The sequence below is a fragment of the Panulirus ornatus genome, chromosome 71 (assembly GCF_036320965.1).
Source record: "Panulirus ornatus isolate Po-2019 chromosome 71, ASM3632096v1, whole genome shotgun sequence".
NCBI classification, from domain to species: Eukaryota; Metazoa; Arthropoda; class Malacostraca; order Decapoda; family Palinuridae; genus Panulirus; species Panulirus ornatus.
The window spans coordinates 14481293-14499230 of NC_092294.1; the positions used below are offsets into that span (position 1 = coordinate 14481293).

General features: G+C 42.6%; 1 protein-coding gene across 4 annotated transcripts in view; it reads right to left on the reverse strand.

The window, feature by feature from the left end:
* LOC139747986 (equilibrative nucleoside transporter 1-like) overlaps positions 1 to 17938 on the reverse strand; it is a 177951-nt gene that overhangs the window by 24969 nt on the left and 135044 nt on the right. The window lies entirely within an intron of this gene.

Sequence of the window (17938 nt, forward strand, 5' to 3'; positions counted from 1 at the left end):
CATCCCTTCTCTGCATAGGAGGTATCAAATTCGATTTTGCTATTATATGGTGAAAAATACGCCTTGAATATTAGTTCTCGTACATCGTGGCATGGTCTTTAAACAAGAACAGTTGCCAGTTATTTCCATATCAACATTAAGGCATACGGCAAAATATATAAATTCCCTAAATAACAAGCACCAAAAACATTACAAACCCCATTGTTTATATCTAAACACTTATTATGAGATTTATTTACCTTTGGTGAATTAGCCACAAAGATTAAAACTCGATAAAGATAGATAAAAAATAATCCCCAAATCACGTGACCGCCCACATGAAACAATTTTCTTCAGGGTTGATTCGATAATTCTGCAATTCTTTTTTCACCAGACTCCCCAAACTTTCCAGCCACTTGACTAATAATACCTTAGGGTTATACAAAACTCTAAATTCAGGCAAAACGACCCGTTAATATGGCTAATTAACTCGATCGCTAGGTTGGCAACATCTGAAAACCGGACTTTTAAACATCAATACGTCACAAGAACAGCTGATCAATCAGCTGACAATAGATACACAAACCTATGTTTACATGGCATATCTGAATTTTTAAGTGGTATTAGAAAATGCAATTGTAATACAGGAGGCAATGATAGCCAAAGAAAGCTATGAATGTAATTACAAAACAACAACAACGATATCAATGACAATAATAATGATAATAATTTTTTCTTACTATTCGCCATTTCCCGCGTTAGCGAGGTAGCGTTAACAACAGAGGATTGAGCCTTTAAGGATATATCCTCACCTGGCCCCCTTCCCTGTTCCGTCTTTTGGAAAATTATAAACGAGAGGGGAGGATTTCTTCCAGCCTCCCTCTCCCTATCCTTTTAGTAGCCTTGTACGAAACGCAGGGAATACGTGGGAAGTATTCTTTCTCCCCCATCCCCAGGGATAATAATAATAATAATAATAATAATAATAATAATAATAATAATAATAATAATAATAATAATAAAGTTACTCTTTAAAGTCATGGCCGGGGCTTTGAGAGAATAAAAGAACAAAATAGAGTTTTTGAAGAGGTGGAAAACCTGCTTTTATAATAGGCCTAAGTCATACCTATCAGAGAAAACGTAAGATTCACTATCAGAAAACGTAGAGTAAGAGAGAGATTCTAAGGGTAATTTGCAGAAAAAAGAAAATACTGTACATGGGGAGATGTTGTGAACAGCCCGATAGCTTAGGTGTCAGATGAAAAGTATTACTAAATCATCTATACGCTACGGTAGTATTTCGCTGGGCTATTAACAGCTCTTTACACCCTACTCACTCCGTACTTCGCTTCGGGTGTATGGTACACCTTATTTGCGGCAGTTCAGTCTCGTTAGAGAATTTCTTATCCCAAAGGGGTCCATCTTTTCCCTGCTAATGGAAGTAGCGCCGCCGGCCTCTGGAATGGACAGGGTAACACAAGGAGCTTTCTTAGAACTTAAGGTAGTTATCAATAACATGGGATATATATATATATATATATATATATATATATATATATATATATATATATATATATATATATATATATATATATATATATATATTCTTTTTTTTCTTTTAAACTATTTGCCATTTCCCGCGTTAGCGAGGTAGCGTTAAGAACAGAGGACTGGACCTTTTTTGGAATATCCTCACCTGGCCCCATCTGTTCCTTCTTTTGGAAAATAAAAAAAAAAAAGAAAAAAAAATGAGAGGGGAGAATTTCCAGCCCCCCGTTCCCTCCCCTTTTAGTCGCCTTCTACGACACGCAGGGAATACGTGGGAAGTATTCTTAATCCCCTATCCCCAGGGATAATATATATATATATATATATATATATATATATATATATATATATATATATATATATATATATATATATATATATATATATATATATATATATATATATATATATATATATATATATATATATATATATATATATATTCCTATGAGTCCACGGGGAAAATGAAACACGAAAAGTTCCCAAGTGCACTTTCGTGTATATATATATATATATATATATATATATATATATATATATATATATATATATATATATATATATATATATATATATATATATATTCCTATGAGTCCACGGGGAAAATGAAACACGAAAAGTTCCCAAGTGCACTTTCGTGTAATAATCACATCATCGGGGGAGACACAAGAGAGAAATACAACAGTCAGTTGATATACATCGAAGAGACGAAGCTCCAATATATATATATATATATATATATATATATATATATATATATATATATATATATATATATATATATATCAAAACAGCTGTGTGTCCGCTGGGGGTAGAAATCATCCAGCTGTAGTATTCCAAAATAACGACCCTTTTTTGTTAACCATTTCATCACCAAGTGACTGACGCTTTAAATTCATTTTTTTTTTTTTGATTGAGTTATTGTCTGATTGGCCCTGTTTCACAAAAGGGGCCTGAGCCCAGGGGTCACCGTTTTAAGTTTGGAATTAATATTATTGGGATAGCTATGTATTGTTAGAAAAAAAAAAAAAAAAAAAAAAAAAAAGGGATAGAGGGTGGGGTCATGTGGCGTCCATAGAATATGTATGTATGTATGTATCTATCTATCTACTTATTTCTATCTATCTATATACTTTATCTATCTTTTATATCAATCTACCTATCTTTTTATATCTATCTGTCTATCTTTTCATATCTATCTATCTACTTATCTTTATATATATCTATCTATCTATGTAGCTATCTTTTATATCTATCTATCTATCTTTTTCTATCTATCTATCTATCTTTTTTATATCTATCTATCTATCTATCTATCTATCTATTTATCTATCTACCTATCTACAGAAAAGGGAATGGTAGGGAACTCTTACAGGGAAGGATCCTGCTCTTATCTCATGTCAAAACAACAGAGAAGCGTCAACAGAACTCTTAGATGATCCTTGTCGACACCTGTGTTCTCGTCCTCTGTCCTCACCAGCCCAGACACCTACAATGGTGGCAGGTGTGTGTGTGTGTAGTAGACAGGGGAGCTGAGTATGTAAACCCCCTCGTATCCACCACACCCACAATTATGACGAAGTAATTATCCTCAAATTTTCTATGTAGGTGTGGGGGAAGATTGAGGGTAATGACCAAACTGGTTGTTTAGGGTGGTAATGACCAAACTGGTTGTTTAGGGTGGTAATGACCAAACAGACTGGTTGTTTAGGGTGGTAATGATCAAACTGGGTGGTTGTTTAGGGTGGTAATGACCAAACTGGTTGTTTAGGGTGGTAATGACCAAACTGGGTGGTTGTTTAGGGTGGTAATGACCAAACTGGTTGTTTAGGGTGGTAATGACCAAACTGGGTGGTTGTTTAGGGTGGTAATGACCAAACTGGTTGTTTAGGGTGGTAATGACCAAACTGGTTGTTTAGGGTGGTAATGACCAAACTGGTTGTTTAGGGTGGTAATGACCAAACTGGGTGGTTGTTTAGGGTGGTAATGACCAAACAGGGTGGTTGTTTAGGGTAGTAATGACCAAACTGGTTGTTTAGGGTGGTAATGACCAAAGTGGGTGGTTGTTTAGGGTGGTAATGACCCAACAGACTGGTTGTTTAGGGTAGTAATGACCAAACTGGGTGGTTGTTTAGGGTAGTAATGACCAAACTACAAGATCAATCGAATGAATCTCTTTTTCTTTTTCTTTTGTTTGCTATCGAGACATCAATCCACGGTGGTATTACTGCAATGCTATAGGGACGAAGACCTAACGAACCACTTCCTGCTGAGCGTCATTAACGAAACGATCCAGGAGGGGAAACGCCTTCTGGTGGTTTCTGAAGGTGCTTATGCAGGTGCGAGCAAGCCAGAACCAATATCTTAAATGTACAACCTTCTCCTGTATTGTGTGTGTGTGTGTGTGTGTGTGTGTGTGTGTGTGTGTGTGGGGCGAGAACCCATCACGAGGAAAAATTGCACGGCGTTAATTCGACTTCTGAGTGGCTGTTACTGCTGTAACAACCCCGAGGTAGTTCGACCACAGAATACCCACAGACTGAGTGCTCATCCACTCCAAGACTAGTCCACCTCATTGACCCCAGTCGAACCACTGACCTTGTCAGTTTTTAATCCACTCTTACCTTGGCACAACACGGATGTAAAACCCTATTGGTAAAAGTGGATTTATTCCATCCACTTTGTCAACACACCAGAGACTGATTTTATGATCCAAACTTTCGTCTTTAGGATCGTGGACTGGGTCCAGGTCTAGTGGTGCCAGTGGGGGCTATTTTGGGCACTATTAATGCTGTACACAGAGATGCAAACACTCACAGACTGGTGGGGTCATGAAAATGCTCCTCCACCACTTGGTTAAACCCACGTGAGGGTGTGTAGGAAGGTGTGGTTTCCACTGGAGGTGTAGCAGCCGGGTGTCGCCACTAGGGAATGAAAAGGGTGTTCATTTGGGGACACTGGATATAGATAAGGTGAAGATATGTGAACTGAAAAGGTGTGTGGATGTGGTCTGTTTTCCACCATCTACCAGCCTCTTCCGAAATCCACCTGCCCCTTTGCTCCACAATCCACCCTCCACTGTGTTCAACCCTCCACCCTCCGCTGAGTTCAACCCTCCACCCTCCGCTGTGTTCAAACCTCCACCCTCCACTGTGTTCAACCCTCACCCTCCACTGTGTCCAACCATCCACCCTCCACCCTCCACTGTGTTCAACCCTCCACTGTGTTCAACCCTCCACTGTGTTCAACCATCCACCCTCCACTGTGTTCAACCATCCACCTTCCACTGTGTTCAACCCTCCACTCTCCACTGTGTTCAACCATCCACTGTGTTCAACCATCCACCTTCTACTGTGTCCATCCCTCCACTATGTTCAACCATCCACCCTCCACTATGTTCAACCCTCCACCCTCCACTGTGTTCAACCCTCCACTGTGTTCAACCACCCACAATTTTCCACTGGTATAGTCTGGCGATCCAACTAACCCCTTGTTAGCCACTGACGGCTTCTTTCATCGGAGTCATCCTCTCGACATTTTCACTCATCTTTCTTTTTTCATTTCTCCAACATATGGGACAAGGATGGGGGACAGGGGAGGGGGGCTGTGTTGGTGGAGAGGGCTTGCCCTGTTCTCCAACAGATGGGACATGGTTGGAGGGCTGTGTCGATGGAGAGGGCTTGCTATGTTCTCCAACAAAGGAGAGAAAGATAGGGGGCTATGTTGGTGGAGAGGGCCTGCCATGTTCTCCAACAGAGGAGAGAAAGATAGGGGGCTATGTTGGTGGAGAGGGCCTGCCATGTTCTCCAACAGATGAGAGAAAGATAGGGGGCTATGTTGGTGGAGAGGGCCTGCCATGTTCTCCACCAGAGGAGAGAAAGATAGGGGGCTATGTTGGTGGAGAGGGCCTGCCATGTTCTCCAACAGAAGAGAGAAAGATAGGGGGCTATGTTAGTGGAGAGGGCCTGCCATGTTCTCCAACAGAGGAGAGAAAGATAGGGGGCTATGTTGGAGGAGAGAAAGATAGGGGGCTGTGCTGGTGGAGAGGGCCTGCCATGTTCTCCAACAGAGGAGAGAAAGATAGGGGGCTGTGTTGGTGGAGAGGGCCTGCCATGTTCTCCAACAGAGGAGAGAAAGATAGGGGGCTGTGTTGGTGGAGAGGGCCTGCCATGTTCTCCAACAGATGAGAGAAAGATAGGGGGCTGTGTTGGTGGAGAGGGCCTGCCATGTTCTCCAACAGACGAGAGAAAGATAGGGGGCTATGTTAGTGGAGAGGGCCTGCCATGTTCTCCAACAGGCGAGAGAAAGATAGGGGGCTATGTTAGTGGAGAGGGCCTGCCATGTTCTCCAACAGCGATAAATGCGACGAAGATGGCGATTTTAATAACGTCTCTGTCTAAGAAAAAGATTGTATGATGGAGTGTTTGACAGACGACTGGCCAGAGTTAAGAGATCAGCAATGTCAATTGGATAAAAATGCCTTTAACTCTGTGGAGTTAATATGTATCTGTGGCTTAATATACATTATCTATTCATATCCAGAATATATATATTTGGGATCTATTTAGCCAACAGGAGAAATAACAGCCCCCCCCTCCCCCTTCTGTTGTTGAGGAAAGGGTCGTTTGGGGCATTTCCAACAGAAGGAGCAACGGTAGACCCTTCTTAACAGATATGTAGCAACAGTATATACCTTCAACAGACATTATATATCAGGGTGTCACTAACGGGAAGTTAACGATGAGATCTGTTCACAACAGAGACGTAACGGGAACCAGTTCTTAAAGGGTATCTATAACAGTAATTCTTCACAAACAGGCAACAACAGATCGTCCCCAACAGACAAGTAACAGTAAACAACAGAAATTATATCAACGATTTTTATGAACGGAGAATAAATAATGAGATGATCCAAATGACTTAGGAATGAACGAGTATAAAGAGAGAGAGTTTAAAAGAGAAAGTTTTTATTTAAACGACTTTAAATAGCCGAGATGAAATGAAGGATGCAATTTAAATGGAATAGTTCCAAAGGATGGAATTTAAATGCTCATGACTGCCTGGTGGTGGGGTCTATAATTTGGCGTTTAAATGATGGCGTTTAAAGCATATGGTGAAGTCACGACTGCCTGTTGTGGGTCTGTAACTTCGCGTTTAAATGATGGCGTTTAAAGCTTATGGTTTGGCGATCTATAATCTCGCGTTTAAATGAGGGTGTTTAAAGCAAATGGTGAAGTCACAGCTGCCTGTTAGGGGAGAGAGAGAGAGAGAGAGAGAGAGAGAGAGAGAGAGAGAGAGAGAGAGAGAGAGAGAGAGAGAGAGGGAATCCAAATTAAACAGCTCAATGATCCAAGTTTTCGCAGAGACATTAAGGCAAATTAGAGGAGAGAAAAAGTTTGTGTAGTTTTGAAGCGTCAGTTCAGTCATGCGAACTTTATTTCCTCTGAAACTTTTCCTTTGAACATACGCCAAGACAACACCACGGGGGAGGGAGAGCCTCTCTCTCTCACATAATAGGGAGGGAGAGCCACTCTCTCTACATAATGGGGAGGGAGAGCCACTCACCCACATAATAGGGAGGGAGAGCCTCTCTCTCCTACATAATGGGGAGGGAGAGTCTCTCTCCCACATAATAGGGAGGGTGAGAACCTCTCTCTCCCACATAATAGGGAGGGAGAACCTCTCTCTCCCACATGCTGGGGAGAGAGAACCTCTCTCTCCCACATAATAGGGAGGGAGAACCTCTCTCCCACATGCTGGGGAGAGAGAACCTCTCTCCCACATAATAGGGAGTAAGAGCTCAAGCCTCAACCTCCCAATTTCACCAGAGATAAATAGGCTCTCACTCCTCCTCTCCCGGGACTATCATATCCAAAGCTGTAGAACCACTTCTTCAACACCACTATCATCCTCTGTGTCAAATTAGCATTTAAAAAAACGCCAAGACGCGAGCATCAGCAAGAAATTGGTAACTGCCCAATTAGCAGCCACATTCAGTGAACTGTATGTGAGGGATCTCGTGTCTAGACACACACACACACACACACACACACACACACACACACACACACAATTAGGCTGTTCAAACAGGTGTTTGCCTAACTGGACATCCCTTAATTACTCAAAATCGTATAACCTAAGCATACTGATGCCAATTAGACCAGACAAAGGTCATTAAGTGATAGACGAATTGATACAAATTGTAAGCACACACAAGTCGAGGTCAGCTAAGAGACGATAGCAATTAAGGAAGACAAATTAGTTCTAATTAGCGAAGGCAAATATTCTTCCTTATTAAACATAAAGGGTATTGATGCCAATTACCATGAGCCAATTAGTGGTAATGGGCTCAGAAATTGGCGTCGCTTTAAATAGATTGAGACCAATTTGGTCTAGGTGCTTCCTCTCACTATCCGAGAGACTCCTCTCACATCGCTCTCCCCTGGAGCTCTACACTCTCCCTCCCCTCACTCACTCCCCCCCCCGACCCTCCTCTCACTTTCCCTAAGGACCTTCACCTCTCACTCTCCCTCAGTGTCCTCTCCCTTCTCACTGGCCTCTGGACACCCTCTCCCTCACTCTCCCTGTGATTTCTACCCACTCACTCTCCCAAGACTCTCACCCCTCCCCATTCCCAATCCCCTCCCTTCCCATTCTCACACAACACCCCCCCAGCCCTTGTCTTCCGTCGATCCTACCCACGTCGCCCCCCATATACCACCTCACTCTCCACCATTCTTTCCCTCCCTTACCCTCGTTTTCTATCAATCCTCACCAGCAATATTGACACCCCCATTTCCCTTTCTTCCTACGTGCTTGCAAAAGCGGGCCCTTAAGTGTCTGCAATCCTTAGTGCAACAAAGAGGTGCTTAAGGTGTGAGAGTGTCCAGCTAAGAACAGCTGACTGGCGCTTAACAACTCGCATGATGGTAGGTCGTAACCCTCATTTTAACGTCTGATAGCCACATCTATCATCATGATAATAATGATAGTAGTAATGGTCAAAATGATGATGATGATAATAATAAGCATAATCATGATAATAATAATAATAATAATAATAATAATAATAATAATAATAATAATAATAATAATAATGATAATAACAATAATAATAATAATAATAATGATAATAATAATAATAATAATAATAATGATAATAACAATGATAATAAATATCATGATAATAATGATAATATTAATAGTATCATTAATTATAATAATAATAATAATAATCCCAGCGAAAAAAAAAAAAAAAAAAAAAAAAAAATAATAATAATAATAATAATAATAAATATAATCATAATACTATTCATTATATATATGTATATTGGAAGAAATCACAACTGAGCGCTTGATCAGATAAATTCCGTCCTTACCCCTAAGAAATGGAACACGATAAGTTGCCAAGTGCACTTTCGTGTCATAATCACATCATCAGGGGAGACACAAGAGAGAAATATAACAGTCAGTTGATATACATCGAAGAGACGTAGCTAGGACGCCACTTTGGTAAACAAGTGGTAATTTCATATACCATCATCAAACCTTATAAAGAAATGATAATATACCTATCATTATATATATATATATATATATATATATATATATATATATATATATATATATATATATATATATATATATATATATATATATAATGAGCTACTAAGTATAATACCTAAAACGTTCTTTGAAAAATATATGAAAATATGAAATGTATGATCGAGAAAGAATGAAGACATCTAGTAATAACTGACAGTCCACATTATCGAAAATACATTAAGACGTGATTTATGTAATAAATTCAACAAAGGCAATATTTCCTAGTCGAAATTGAAATTCTACAGTTCATAATCAAACATCAAAACGTTGGAATATACATTCAAATCACAACTAGACATTTCTACTCAAGACCTCATAACACTTACCTCAAAACACAATCATTTTGGCCTCACCTGATAGTTGCATATAATAGGTTCGACTCAATAGAAAAGAAGGTTCTACAAGCATAAACAAATCCATATTTGATGAGGAACTGGCCAGCGTAGAGGAGAAGGTTCGCTGCCAATATTGGGTGCTGGAAATCCATCCGTTCGCTGGGCGTTCGGAGGGTGTAGCTTCGCCTTGCATGTCAACAAAACGCGATAGATGACAGACGATCGCAACCTCCATAGGATCAAGACTCTTGAACTACGTAATCCAATCGTCTATACGAACGCATGTCCTTAGTTCGACACCACTCTTTTTAGCTGAGGTGGAGTTTATAGCCTTCTCTTTTTTTTTTTGGACCACTAGCGACAGCAATGAGTGCCTTAGACAGACTTTATAAATCGCCCCCCTGGAGACAATCCTCTGTAACAGGATTAGAATCCCTCCCTTACCCACACCACGGGACAAATCCCTGTGTGAGACTGCCTGAGAGAGAGAGAGAGGAAGAGGAGGAGGAGAGGGGAGCCAAGCCGTCCTGAACACACACACAGACACACACACACAGAGCGGCCGCTGTTGTCTGTCGTGGTGGACGCTGGCGAGTTTGAACGCCGGGGAAAGTCTGGCGCGTCGGCAATCTCTCGTCCCACTCACACGACGCCTTTATCAACACTTCTGTCTCTCCCTCACCCCGTCTCCTCCACCACCACCATCCCTTACACACACACACACACCACACAAAGCCCTCCATTCGAAAGGATACTGATAGCGTCGAAAATCCTACCTCGTCAGCCAACAGAGGAAGCCATAGTGGGTGGGTCTGAAACTCTTATCTGGAGAAATTGGAAATTCCCTCACCTTCAAGAATGGCTTGAGAACGAGTCTGTTCACCTCGACTGTGGCCACAGCTTCAGAGCTCATTGATGGTGAAGCTGTAGCTTCAGGGTTCCTTGGCAATGAAGCTACAGCTTCAGAATTCAGTACAAGTAAAGCTATAGCTTCAGAATTCAGTACAAGTAAAGCCATGGCTTCAGAATTCAGTACAAGTAAAGCTACGGCTTCAGAATTCAGTACAAGTAAAGCCATGGCTTCAGAATTCAGTACAAGTAAAGTCATGGCTTCAGAGTTCAGTACAAGTAAAGTTACGGCTTTAGAATTCAGTACAAGTAAAGCAATGACTTCAGGCGTTTGTCTGGGGTGAGGCCATGGTTTCAAAGAGCGTCTTTTACTTTGAAAATCTCTGTCTATCATAAGGGTCTTCGACTCAAAATCTCTGTCTATCATAAGGGTCTTCGACTCAAAACATCTATTACGATTAATCTATCTACAGACAAAGAACACATCAACGAGTAATTAAACTTGAAACTCATTCTAAAAGTAGGACATTAAACTAGAAATCCATCAAAGGGGGATAGAGAATATGTAATATATGATAACAAATATGTAGTAGGAATATACTATAAGGAAAGAGACGTAATAGTATCTGTGTGTTAGACGATGTGATCCTTTCTCTTATGCAGTGTCGAGTTCGGTGTGTGTGGGGTATGTTGGTTTATATATGCTAGTGCCCTGGGCTTTGACCGCGCCCCCAGGAGGAGGTGTGGTAGTACTGTGACCTTGCCTCAGTAGGGTAGACCAGAGAGGGGGAGGAAGGGTATTAACCCTGCCACACAAAGGGGAGGAAGTTTGTGGTTAAACATACTTAATGACTTTGTGGCACTCAACACCTTCGTAGTGGACGGGAAATCAATTCTTGTACCACGTACGCTAAACTCGTGCTATATATATATATATATATATATATATATATATATATATATATATATATATATATATATATATATATATATATATACCGATATAGATCTATATAGACTACTGGACTGAGAGTTATAGACGGAAGGAGACGATAGCTTCTTTAACCCAAGCGTTTACCGAGACAGCGTGGGTATATTCCACTCATACAGATGCTCCACCATGCACATAGTCCCAACAAGATGTTCTTCCATGTTTGTTAAACAGATGACGCCTCTGTCTCTGTTTACGTTCCGGGGGAGATACGGTGTGTGTGTGTGTGTGTGTGTGTGTGTGTGTGTGTGTGTGTGTGTGTATGTAGGCCAAGTGCATGTATGCCATTGCCAAGCTCGGAAGCCGCCACAACAGTTCTTCTTACCCTCCCACTTCCAGCCTCCCCCCGAGCAAAACTAATTCCGTTCCATTGTAGGAGATGCGGTACCCGGCTTCGAAAGTGAGTGAGAGAGAGAGAGAGAGAGAGAGAGAGAGAGAGAGAGAGAGAGAGAGAGAGAGAGAGAGAGAGAGAGAGAGAGAGAGAGAGAGAGAGAGAGAGAGCATCGGTTTTACCTGGGGGTGGGATGGGCTAGGAGCTGTCCACAGGGGTGGGTTGTTTTTAAAGGGGAAGTGTAAGTGGTTCTGTCTGAGGGGAAAGGGTAGAGGGGTCAATGGTCGTTTAAGGGGGGGGGGGTTCATCTGCTCAGAGGGACTGGGAAATGGGAGGAGGTTAATAGCAATGAGATCAAAATCTGGCCATCTATATGGACGTACGTCTGGCAAGCTTAAGTGGTACGATGTTTTGGGTCATGTATGGAAAAGAGGGAGTTCTCTTCAGGTGATGCAAATGACCCCATAGAGCTCTCTGGACAGAGAGATAAGCCTACATTGCTCTCTGGAAAGAGAAACAAGACTAGATTGCTCACTGGGATGTCTGGGATAAATAGTTACGTGGGACCTATGCTCACGAGGGTAATGGTAATGTTAAGGTAACTGGTGAGTGTGTGTGTGTGTGTGTGTGGGAGGGTGGTTGGGGAAGGTAATAAAGGCGCATTGAATCATCTAATGTATGGAAAGATGCTGTGTTAATAGCGTACAAGACCCCAAAGCTAAATGGGAGACATATTGCTCCATGTCTTATGTCTTACATAGACACACAGATAAAGAAAGAGAGGTTAGGGAGAGAGTGTGAGAATAAAATCACCAACGTATATACATCACTTTATGATTAATATCGTCAAGGTGGTGTATTGTTGAACGTCACACTGATTTAGATAGAACGACCCCAGGGTCGATCCCCCGGGCGGGGACGGGCGGAACACAACGCACCCTAGCTGTTCCTCATTTTTCCAGTTGGTGGATAGATGGGTCCCAACGTGGGCTGGGGTAAAACACCACAGATGGGGAAAAGGTAAGGTCAAGGAGAGCTTCTGGTTTAGCACTGGTTAACTCCCTTGTGGCCGGGATCAATGGGGGGATTCGACCACAAAGCGAAACCTTTATAATTGACACGCTCGACCTCTATTGATCCCCTATGGAGGGATCTATAGCGAATCCAATGCTCATACATAGAATACAGTCTTATTATAACGCGGGTCAAAGATAATCTACACTGATTCGTTTGAATCGTCTATTATTTCATCCTGCTTAATGTCCTTGTTATCTTAAACAAGGATTATGCACGTTGAAGACCCCATGACTCTTAGCTTAATGGGTGACCTTACATCATTAAGAGGTGATTGGATTTTGCGGGACCAATTACCCAACTGGTTACACATCAAGGGAGAGTCAGCCCCACCATTAACTCTTCTTATATTGCCTTCGAATTCCAGTTCATCCTTATATATAAATGTTACTCCATTGAGTGTTTTCCTTTTTCAAAAAGGTTTCGCTCCTTCTTCTTCAAGACGTAGCTTGTTTGATCCCCTTTTCTTTGGTTCATTGGATATATTTCACCCAAGTCTAGGCGTCAATAAGGGCCCTTCGTCTGTCACCGGAACCTTCTATATCATAAAAGACAGAACGTCTATAAAAAAAAAAGAAGAGCGTCTATACCTCACCACATATAGATTCTCCACCGCTCCTCTGTCTTCTCCAACACGACACATTTTATCAGGAAATATTTCGTACCTTACCTTGCCAAGCTTAGCTGTCTGTTAGACTCCAGACTCCAATATTAATCTTGTTACGTGTCTGGGATGGCCTACCCATCATGATCCCCGAGTCTTCTGGGTGTGTATATTGTTTCCCATACCCGTGTTGTCTTAATTCCTCCTCGCCTCATAGCATACGTTTGACCCCCACTCCATCGCATATCTGTAGCATACGTTTGACCCCTACTCCATCGCATATCCATAGCATACGTTTGACCCCTGCTCCATCGCATATCCATAGCATACATTTGACCTCCACCCCATCGCATATCCATAGCATACGTTTGACCCCTACTCCATAGCATATCCATAGCATACATTTGACCTCCACCCCATCGCATATCCATAGCATACGTTTGACCCCTACTCCATAGCATATCCATAGCATACATTTGACCTCCACCCCATCGCATATCCATAGCATACGCATGTTATGTGATGCCACGAACGTAAAATATATCCCAATGCAACGGTAGATCACCATATGACACTGGGATCTCGGGACGTGTGGGACGGGATACGTTAAAATGGGGAGAAGAGAGACAGGCGAGTGGTACATCCTCGTCCTGTTGAAGGGGGATTCGAAGCAGGGATTCGTACAACCCATTCCACCATGTCTGTTTGGTGGGAGCGACCGCATCATTCATTCTGCCTTTTTGTGCTTACGCCTTTTGCTAAAACATGCTTCGTCAATGGTTGCATGACGTCTTTTATAATCATATTTGGTTAACACGATCTCTTGGCCCTCTCAGATGCGCCCCTTACCCCACTCATCCCTCGGAGGCCCAGCAACAACCACTTACACTAATGCTGGAAAATAACTAGTGAAAAAAAATAGAAAATAAATATATACCCACAGTGAAAAAAAAATAAATATATATCCACAAGGCTTTTATTTAACCAAAAAATTATCATTTTGACCAAAATACTCGTCTAGCCCCTTCCTTCCCCACCCATCCCCCTTCCATACCATTTCCTTAAACCCTCCCTCACCCCCCCCCCCCAAAAAAAAGGGATAAACCCCCCCAAAAGAAAAAATATACGTCTGTCAAACTGAATTACCTTCGATGAAAAATACAATTCAGGAACAGCTGCTGGAAATGGTATGAGACTACACGAACGCTGAACGATATATTTCCCCTTGGAGATATATTTCCAGAAGGGAGATACGAACCAACAGACTTCTGACGTGAGGGGAGACTCTCTTACTTTCTTTCTTTTTTTCTTTCTCCTCATCCTCTTCCTCTTCCTCTTCCTCCTCTTCCTCTTCCTCCTCCTCCTCCTCCTCCTCCTCCTCTGCTGGGTAAGATAAAACGTAAAAAAGGGATGGGAGGGGGAGGGTGATGGTGGCACGAGAGAGAGAGAGAGAGAGAGAGAGAGAGAGAGAGAGAGAGAGAGAGAGAGAGAGAGAGAGAGAGAGAGAGAGAGAGAGAGAGAGAGAGACTCAGAGACTCCATTTCTTGGCTCACATGGATAAAGGAAATGGATGGCAATGCTCATGTCCTCTTGCATCCGTTCGTTGCCAGCGTGTGAGTCACTCACTCCAAGCCCTCCTGACTTATGAGTCACCAGCGTGTGAGTCACTTACCCCCAAGCCCTCCTGACTTATGAGTCACCAGCGTGTGAGTCACTCACCCCTAAGCCCTCCTGACTCATGAGTTACCAGCGTGTGAGTCAAGTCATCTCCAGCCCTCCTGACTGTCTCATTATACTCACACACCTTCCTCCGACTCCCTCATTTTCAACAGACACACTCACACATCGACTGATCCCTCCTCATCTTCACCCCTCCTCACACCCTCATTTTCACTCTCACACATCGACTGAGCCCTCCTCATCTTCACCCATCCTCCCTAACACCCTCATTTTCACCCCCACACATCAGCTGATCCCTCCTCATCTTCACCCACCCTCCTAACACCCTCATTTTCACTCCCACACATCAGCTGATCCCTCCTCATCTTCACCCCTCCTCCTCACACCCTCATTTTCACTCCCACACATCAGCTGATCCCTCCTCATCTTCACCCCCCCTCCCTAACACCCTCCTCATTTTCCCTCCCCAACTCATTATTATTCCTTTCCTCTACGATCGTAACAAACGCATTCGCAAGCAGGAGTTTAACAAATGGTTTCCCCCCTTGCAAACAAAAGCAGAAAGTCTGTGTTTGTAGAACAAGTAAATACACTTGAGCGAATTAAAAACATGTAAGACATTTGGCGGAATGCGGCCAGTGTGTGTGTGTGTGTGTGTGTGTGTGTGTGTGTGTGTGTGTGTGTGTGTGTGTGTGTGTGTGTGTGTGCACACTGCAGATAGGGTGGCCATCATATTGCATGAGACTGTGATAACACCACGGGTGTTACCGGGCTCCGCCTCGCGAGGCTGTGTATCACTCTGAACTCCCTCTCGCTCTAAAAGGAGTCTCCATTACCCTGCTACTGGAGGGAGAGCAGTCTAGATTGGACAGGAGGTCTTAGAAACATGGAGTCCATTAGAAATAGAACCTGATCTAATTATGGATAGAAATGAATCGATGATCCCCACACGGCACTCGACGGTTTGTATAATATGTATCCCAAAGGCCCATCCCAAGGCTCATCCCAAGGCCCATCCCAACAAGGGCAATCCCAACTCTACTCTCTGCATCTCTCATCCCAAGGCCAATCCCAACTCTACTCCTGCATCTTTCATTCCAAGGCCTATCCCAAGGCTCATCCCAAGGCCCATCCCAACAAGGGCAATCCCAACTCTACTCCCTGCATCTCTCATCCCAAAGGCCCATCCCAACGCACCTCCTGCATTTGTTTTAGCTTCTCGTCCTAATCCCACGTCTAATACTAATGCTATTAACGAAATCCACCTCGCTTCTGCTCGTGTGTCCAGGGAGGGAGGGAAACGGAGACCGTATGAAAATCCGTCGACTTGGGAAAATGCAGGATCGTAATCCTCTTAAAACTACGATGAACACCTTGTCCCGCTGGGGGCTCTGAGGGGGCGTCTCGCTTCTCTCAAAGAAGACGAGGAAAGGGTGCCCGCGTCACCCTGGTAATGATGGGTCATGGCTGTAACAATCGTTGGGGCGGGACAGAATGATAGATAGTGAGGGACAGAATGATAGATAGTGAGGGACAGAATGATAGATAGTGAGGGACAGAATGATAGATAGTGAGGGACAGAATGATAGATAGTGAGGGACAGAATGATAGATAGTGAGGGACAGAATGATAGATAGTGAGGGACAGAATGATAGATAGTGAGGGACAGAATGATAGATAGTGAGGGACAGAATGATAGATAGTGAGGGGCAGAATGATAGATAGTGAGGGACAGAATGATAGATAGTGAGGGACAGAATGATAGATAGTGAGGGACAGAATGATAGATAGTGAGGGACAGAATGATAGATAGTGAGGGACAGAATGATAGATAGTGAGGGACAGAATGATAGATAGTGAGGGGCAGAATGATAGATAGTGAGGGACAGAATGATAGATAGTGAGGGACAGAATGATAGATAGTTAGGGACAGAATGATAGATAGTGAGGGACAGAATGATAGATAGTGAGGGACAGAATGATAGATAGTGAGGGACAGAATGATAGATAGTGAGGGACAGAATGATAGATAGTGAGGGACAGAATGATAGATAGTGAGGGACAGAATGATAGATAGTGAGGGACAGAATGATAGATAGTGAGGGACAGAATGATAGATAGTGAGGGACAGAATGATAGATAGTGAGGGACAGAATGATAGATAGTGAGGGACAGAATGATAGATAGTGAGGGACAGAATGATAGATAGTGAGGGACAGAATGATAGATAGTGAGGGACAGAATGATAGATAGTGAGGGGCAGAATGATAGATAGTGAGAGACAGAATGATAGATAGTGAGGGACAGAATGATAGATAGTGAGGGACAGAATGATAGATAGTGAGGGACAGAATGATAGATAGTGAGGGACAGAATGATAGATAGTGAGGGACAGAATGATAGATAGTGAGGGACAGAATGATAGATAGTGAGGGACAGAATGATAGATAGTGAGGGACAGAATGATAGATAGTGAGGGACAGAATGATAGATAGTGAGGGACAGAATGATAGATAGTGAGGGGCAGAATGATAGATAGTGAGAGACAGAATGATAGATAGTGAGGGACAGAATGATAGATAGTGAGGGACAGAATGATAGATAGTGAGGGACAGAATGATAGATAGTGAGGGACAGAATGATAGATAGTGAGGGACAGAATGATAGATAGTGAGGGACAGAATGATAGATAGTGAGGGACAGAATGATAGATAGTGAGGGACAGAATGATAGATAGTGAGGGACAGAATGATAGATAGTGAGGGACAGAATGATAGATAGTGAGGGACAGAATGATAGATAGTGAGGGACAGAATGATAGATAGTGAGGGGCAGAATGATAGATAGTGAGAGACAGAATGATAGATAGTGAGGGACAGAATGATAGATAGTGAGGGACAGAATGATAGATAGTGAGGGACAGAATGATAGATAGTGAGGGA